Source organism: Oxyura jamaicensis, chromosome 20 (assembly GCF_011077185.1).
Source record: "Oxyura jamaicensis isolate SHBP4307 breed ruddy duck chromosome 20, BPBGC_Ojam_1.0, whole genome shotgun sequence".
Classification (NCBI taxonomy): Eukaryota; Metazoa; Chordata; class Aves; order Anseriformes; family Anatidae; genus Oxyura; species Oxyura jamaicensis.
In genome coordinates this window covers 1,024,119-1,030,299 of record NC_048912.1, presented here as the reverse complement: position 1 = coordinate 1,030,299, position 6,181 = coordinate 1,024,119, and the positions used below count along the sequence as shown (strand labels likewise).

The following is a 6,181-nucleotide window of genomic DNA, read 5'->3' as shown; positions in this document are numbered from 1 at the left end:
AAGTTATATTTAGTAATAACCATAATGCTTGTTCCCTTATCCCAGGGAACAATCAACAATCATATAATTCAGCGTATGAACACCATACGTCAAGTGGACAATGAATCAGATTGCTGGAATTGGTTATACCACTGTCAAACATTGGTTAATACAATAAGACCCCTTGGTGCACGAGAATGCCCCAGAGCAAAAGTTCAGCCCAAGTGGGAGAAAGAAGCAATTGTGATTACACTCCATCTTACAATCAAACCTGAAGTCAATTTCAATGTAAATGTAGCATAGTACAAGCAAATGTAACACAGTACAAGCTTGTGTTGGTTTTGACCTGAAATCCTCATGGGCCTGTAATAATGAGTCAGCAATAACAAATCATAGAATTGTAGAAATCACAGAATGGTTTAGGTTGGAAGAGGCCTTAAAGATCATACAATTCCAAGCCCCCTTGGAATTAGATGCCAAGCCAGCTCCCACCAGACCAGGCTGCCCAAAGCCCCATCCAGCCTGGCCTTGAACGCTTCCAGGGATTGGGCATCCACAGCTTCTTTGGGCAACCTGTGCCAGTGCCTCACCGCCCTCAGAGTAAAGACTTTCTTCCTTATATCTAAGGATATCTTCCTTATACCCTTTTTTAGTTTAAAGCCATTACCCTTGTCCTATCCCTATGCCCCCTGACAAAGAGTCCCTCCCCAGCTTTCCTGCAGCCCCTTTAGGTCCTGGCAGGCTGCTGTGAGGTCTCCCCGGAGCCTTCTCTTCTCCAGGCTGAACAACCCCACCTCCCTCAGCCTGTCTTCATAGGAGAGGTGCTCCAGCCCCGTGATCATCTTAGTGGCCCTCCTCCGGACTCGTACTAATCCTTCCGTGTCCATCTTGTACTGGAGGCCCCAGAGCTGGCTCCAGGTGAGGTCTCAGAGCAGAGGGGGAGAATCCCCTCCCCTCGCCCTGCTGGCCACCCTGCTTCCGATGCAGCCCAGCATACAGTTGGCTTTCTGGGCTGCAAGCGCGCCTTGCCAGCTCATGTCGAGCTTCCCATCAACCAACAGCCCCAGGTCCCTCTCCTCAGAGCTGCTCTCAATCCATTCATTCTGCACCCAGCCTGTATTGGTGCTTGGGATTGCCCTGACCTAGGTTCAGGACCTTGCACTTGGCCTTGTTGAACCTCACGAGGTTCTCACAGGCCCACCTCTCAGGCCTTTCCAGGTCCCTCTGGATGGCATCCCTTCCCTCCAGCATGTCAACCGCACTACACAGCTTGGTGTCAGCACACGTGCTGAGGCTGCACTTGATTTCACTGTCCTTGTCACTGACAAAGATGTTAGGCAGCACTGGTCCCAACACTGACCCATGCGGAACACCACTTGTCCCTGATCTGCACTTGGACGTGGAGCCATTGGCTGCAACACTTTGAGTGTGACCATCCGGCCAATTCCTTACCCACTGAGTGGTCTGTCCATCAAATCAATTTGTCCACAGTTTAGAGACAAGGATGTTGTATGGGACAGTATCAAACACTTTGCACAAGTCCAAATAGATGATGTCAGTTGCTCTTCCCCTATCCACCAAAACTGTAAACCTGTCGTAGAAGGCCACCAGATTTGTCAGGCATGACAAATGATCAGCTTTGCTAGTCTAGGACTCTGGAATCTTACATGGAACATAGTTAATATGAATCATGTATTCTACAACTTCAGTGATCTTAATTCTACATGTTATATTTTGCAGAGTAACAGTTGGTTAAGTACTAACAGCAAATGAGAAACATGATCCAGGCAACAAGTCTGGCTGTTTAGGTCAACACCCATACAGATAATCCTATTAAGCCAAATGCGCTCAATGAAATTCAATTGTCCTACTCATCTGTGGCATCTACTTTGCTGATATTACAAAAACTAATGGCAAAACTGTTGGCCTACCTCTGATCATAAGATCCTGTGCTACACTAACTACAAAATTTTGTGAAATAATAAAGGTTTAATTATAACTACAGCTTAGTGCTGTCCTCATTCTGCCCAGGATCCCTAAAAGGCCTGTCTGTCCCTGTAGGGTTGGGTGACAGCTGCCTGGAACTTGGCCTGGGAACCAGGGGCATCCTCAAGGGTTGCAGGCAGCACACTTGAAGTGCAGCTGAAAACCGGAGAACACGATGCATCCTGAAGGTACCACTGAGAAGAGCAAAACAAGAAAGAACAACAAAGAGGGGCAGACTGGGTGGGGGACAGTCAGTGCTGGTGAAAGGGGCTGCAGGCAAAACCCATGCCCCAGCACTTCTGGAATATAAATGAGCATAGAGGAAAGGGCAAAGATGTGATTTGAGCATTCTTTGAGCACTCCTTTGCACCTACCCCTTTGGTCATTTACTCACCTTGTAGGTAAAGCACTGGTTTGCCATCAGTCTGTTCCCTGTGCATCCCTGCCAGGAACATCTCACTCTGAGTAATCTTCCTCTGTGGTTTTCCCACTTGCAGTGCCCTGAGGCTCCTTTGCTTCCCTCCAGACCCACAGCTTGCCGCAGTGGTAAGATAACGTCACCACCGCTCTCCTCCACGCAGCCCCAGCTGGGAGGTTAGTGGTGCCTTCAAAGCAGATGGGGCACCTGCTAATATCAATTTATTCATGCCAAGGGGCTTGCAAAGTTGTGTGAGCACATGCCTTGCTGTGCAGTGAGCTCCCCTAAGCATGGACAAGCCTCAGTTGATTTTTCTTCTGTATTTTTCAGTATTTTTCTCATGTTGCCATCCCAATCAACAGACAAGGGATGTTGCAACTGTATGGCTCTCAGTGAGAGCAGCTTCAAAATACATTAACATTATACATTATACATCTGTTCGAGCAGACACCACCTCCCCAAGGTCCCACAGTCGCAACAGCCACTGTGCCAGCTTTTGCCAGTATGTCCCTGCTGAATTTACCTGAGAACTGCGGTGTGCGGGAGTGCCCCAGTGGGCCCCTTTCCTATGTTAATCACTAACGGGCAGGCAGCAATACTGTCACTGAATTTACCCCCAGAGACCTCTGTCCCCTCCTCAGCAATTGAATCACAGAGGCCCTCATCCCAGCACTCACTTCTTCAACAATAGTCTCAGTTCTCAGCAGCTTTCCTTGCAGGGGCTCCATGCCCTGTTGCCCTTCAGGCCTGCTATTCACTGCTGGGATCCAGCCAACAACACAAAATGTAAAGTCCAGGGGCTATTGCTTATTATGGATCCCCTGAGAAAGGCACTCAGAGTCTACAAGGCATCGATTAGAATACCTTTAAATTAAAACACCTGGAGATAACATGAGGGAAAAAAAATAAAATAAAAAAAATAATAATAATAAAAAAATAATCTTACATTTCTTCAGATGCTGAAAACCTCATGTTGTGCAGCATAGAATCACAGAATCATAGAATACCCTGAATTGGAAGGGACCCATAAGGATCATCGAGTCCAACTCCTGGCACCGCACAGGTCTACCCAAAAGTTTAGACCATGTGACTAAGTGCACAGTCCAAACACTTCTTAAATTCATACAGGCTTGGTGCAGTGACTGCTTCCCTGGGGAGCCTGTTCCAGTGTGCGACCACTCTCTCAGTGAAGAACCTCTTCCTGATGTCCAGCCTAAACCTCTCCTGCCTCAGCTTGACACCATTCCCGCGGGTCCTATCACTGGTCATTAAGAATAGGTCGGTGCCTGCCCCTCCACTCCCCCTCGCGAGGAAGCTGTAGACCACAATGAGGTCTCCCCTCAGCCTCCTCCAGGCTGAACAGGCCCAGTGACCTCAGCAGCTACTCATGCGTCTTCCTCTCTAGGCCCTTCACCATCTTCATGGCCCTCCTCTGGCCACTCTCCAACAGTTTTATGTCCTTTTTGTACTGTGGTGCCCAGAACTGCACACAGTACTCGAGGTGAGGCCGCACCAGCACAGAGTAGAGCGGGACAATCACTCCCCTTGACCGACTAGCAATGCCGTGCTTGATGCACCCCAGGATACGGTTGGCCCTCCTGGCTGCCAGGGCACACTGCTGGCTCATATTCAGCTTGCTGTCAACCACAGCCCCCAGATCCCTCTCTGTGCTTACACAGAGTCAAGGTCTTTGCTGTTTCTCATGCCGTCCTGCCAGTGAGCATGCTGGGGGTGCACAGTGTTCTTCTTGCTGGGAGGGGACACAGCCAGGACAGCTGGCTCCAGCTGACCCATATTCCAGATCATGCGATGCCATGTTCAGCAAGAAAACTGGTGAGGAAGTTTTGCAGGGCTGCCAGTGCTTGGAGACTGGCTGGGCATTGGCCAGCCAGTGGTGTGCAATTGCATTTTGCATCATGTGTTTTTTCTTTCTTTTTGCTTGTTTTGCTTTATTTCCTCTTTTTACTTATTGTACTGTCTATATCTCAACCCACGAGTTTTCTAACTTTTGCCTTTCTAATTCTCTTCCCCCTTCCCATGGAGGGGGAAGCGAGTGAGTGGCTGGGTGGGATTCACCTCCCTACCAGGGTTAACACATAGCTGGGTTAACTCATGCTTTTGCTTTGGAGAGTGAATCTGAATCCTGCATCTATGCAGGTGGAGACTTGCTAGCAGGGAAAGAAAAAAAAGCAATGGTAACTTTTTTTGTACACTGATAGGGATAGTGTGAAAACAGTAAAGTGCATGAATCCTGCAGTAAGAGGCAGAAAATCCAAACATGGCAAACTGCATTGACCTGGAGAGGTAAAGCACAGGCAGCAGCACACAGCCCAAAGACATTAGCAGTCCTTTGGAAAACACGTGTTGAGTGCAAGAAAAGAGAACAGAAAAGCATCTTGTTAGGGGCTGTTGAGGATAAATTCTGAGTTCTCCTTTCTCCACTGCTGTCAAGCTTAATGCAGGGGAATGGCAGGAGTGTTTGCACATCTGGTAGAAGAGGCAGGGGGGGCAAGAGAAAGAAGGGCTCAGCAAGCAGTGTTTGTGACTGCCTTCTGGGATGGGGGCAGAGATCCACCAGCCAGGTCGGCATGCTTGGTTTGGTTGTGCAGTGTCTCTGCATGGGGGCTTTGGTTCTCTGTCCCACTGCTGGTGCGTCAGACTCAGCCTCCCCAGCCCCTGCTGCGTGCACTGGTGCAGTGCTCTCCAGGGCTTTGCTTTTTGCACCAAATACCAGAGAATCACGCTCCCGTAAAGGATTGCACCCCTTGGGGGTCGAACAAATGGGTGATACGGAGGTTTAAGTGAAAGTGCCGAACAAATCTTTGCTGCGAAAGCTCTCACCGCTTGCTGCCAGCCAGCCACTCGTGCACGGAAGCACACAGGACAGAGTTCTCGCCGCATGACAGCGGCACACTTTGCATCGTGATAAATGCTGTTCCTTCAGTAGAAGGCAATAGCAGGGGTTAAAAACCTGTTTGCAGGCCGCCGTTTGTTTTGGCTGACATTTTCCTGCTGCACCAAACGGGGAGCAGAGCAGGTAAAGGAGTGCTGCAGAAGGTGCCTGCGGGCAGCAGCTGCGGAGCGGGCCGCTGAGGGTCGCGTGGAGCAGGGCCGAGCCCCAGCGCCGCCGCCCCGCGGGGACCCGCGCTGCGGAGACGGGCACCGGGCCAAACCCGCTGCCGCCGCCAGCCCAAGGCACGGGCCCCGGAGGACCTCTCCCTGCGGTCTCGGTCGTCACCCGCACAAAGCGCGGCCACGCGGCGGGACGGGGCGCTGCCCCCGCCGGGAGCTGCGCGCTGCACCTGGGGCGAGGGCAGGGCGCCGCGGGGCGGGCGGGAGGCGGGCGGCCGCCGCCGCTGCCCCTTTAAGAAGAAGAGGGCGGTGGAGGTGCCGTCGCGCCGAACCGCGCAGGCGCGCAGCTCTTCCCCGCGACTTATTCGGCGCTGCCCGGGCGTTTGGGTGGGGTGCTGTGGAGTGGCGGGTTCGTGCGCATGCGTGGCGTGTTTTGGGGCCGGCTGTTCGCCGTGCGCTTTGTGGCGCTGCCGGAAGCGGCCGCGGGGAACGGAACGGAGCGGAGCGTAGCGGTGTCTGCCCTGGGTCGCCTCGGCCGCCGCGGGCACCATGGAGCCCGCGGCCTGAGGGCGCAGCGGCCGGCCCCGCCCAGGCCCGACATGCCCGCCGGGCCCCTCGGCGCAGGTGAGGCGGCTCCGGGCCCTCCCGCGGCGGCGCTGCCCGCGCCCGGCCGCTCCCCCCCCCCCACTCCCGCGCCGGGGCCTGTGGCGGCGGCGCCCCCTGAGG

General features: G+C 52.8%; 1 protein-coding gene across 4 annotated transcripts in view; it reads left to right on the top strand.

Annotated features, from left to right (window-relative positions):
• The first annotated feature begins 5,836 nt into the window (after positions 1–5,836).
• The window catches only part of RALGAPB (Ral GTPase activating protein non-catalytic subunit beta), a 71,387-nt gene continuing 71,042 nt past the window's right edge, over positions 5,837–6,181 (top strand). For all 4 annotated transcript variants that reach the window (XM_035343704.1, XM_035343703.1, XM_035343702.1 and 1 more), the window contains exon 1: positions 5,837–6,079. The gene's annotated coding sequence lies outside the window, so the exon portion shown is untranslated. The remainder of the gene's footprint in view (positions 6,080–6,181) is intronic.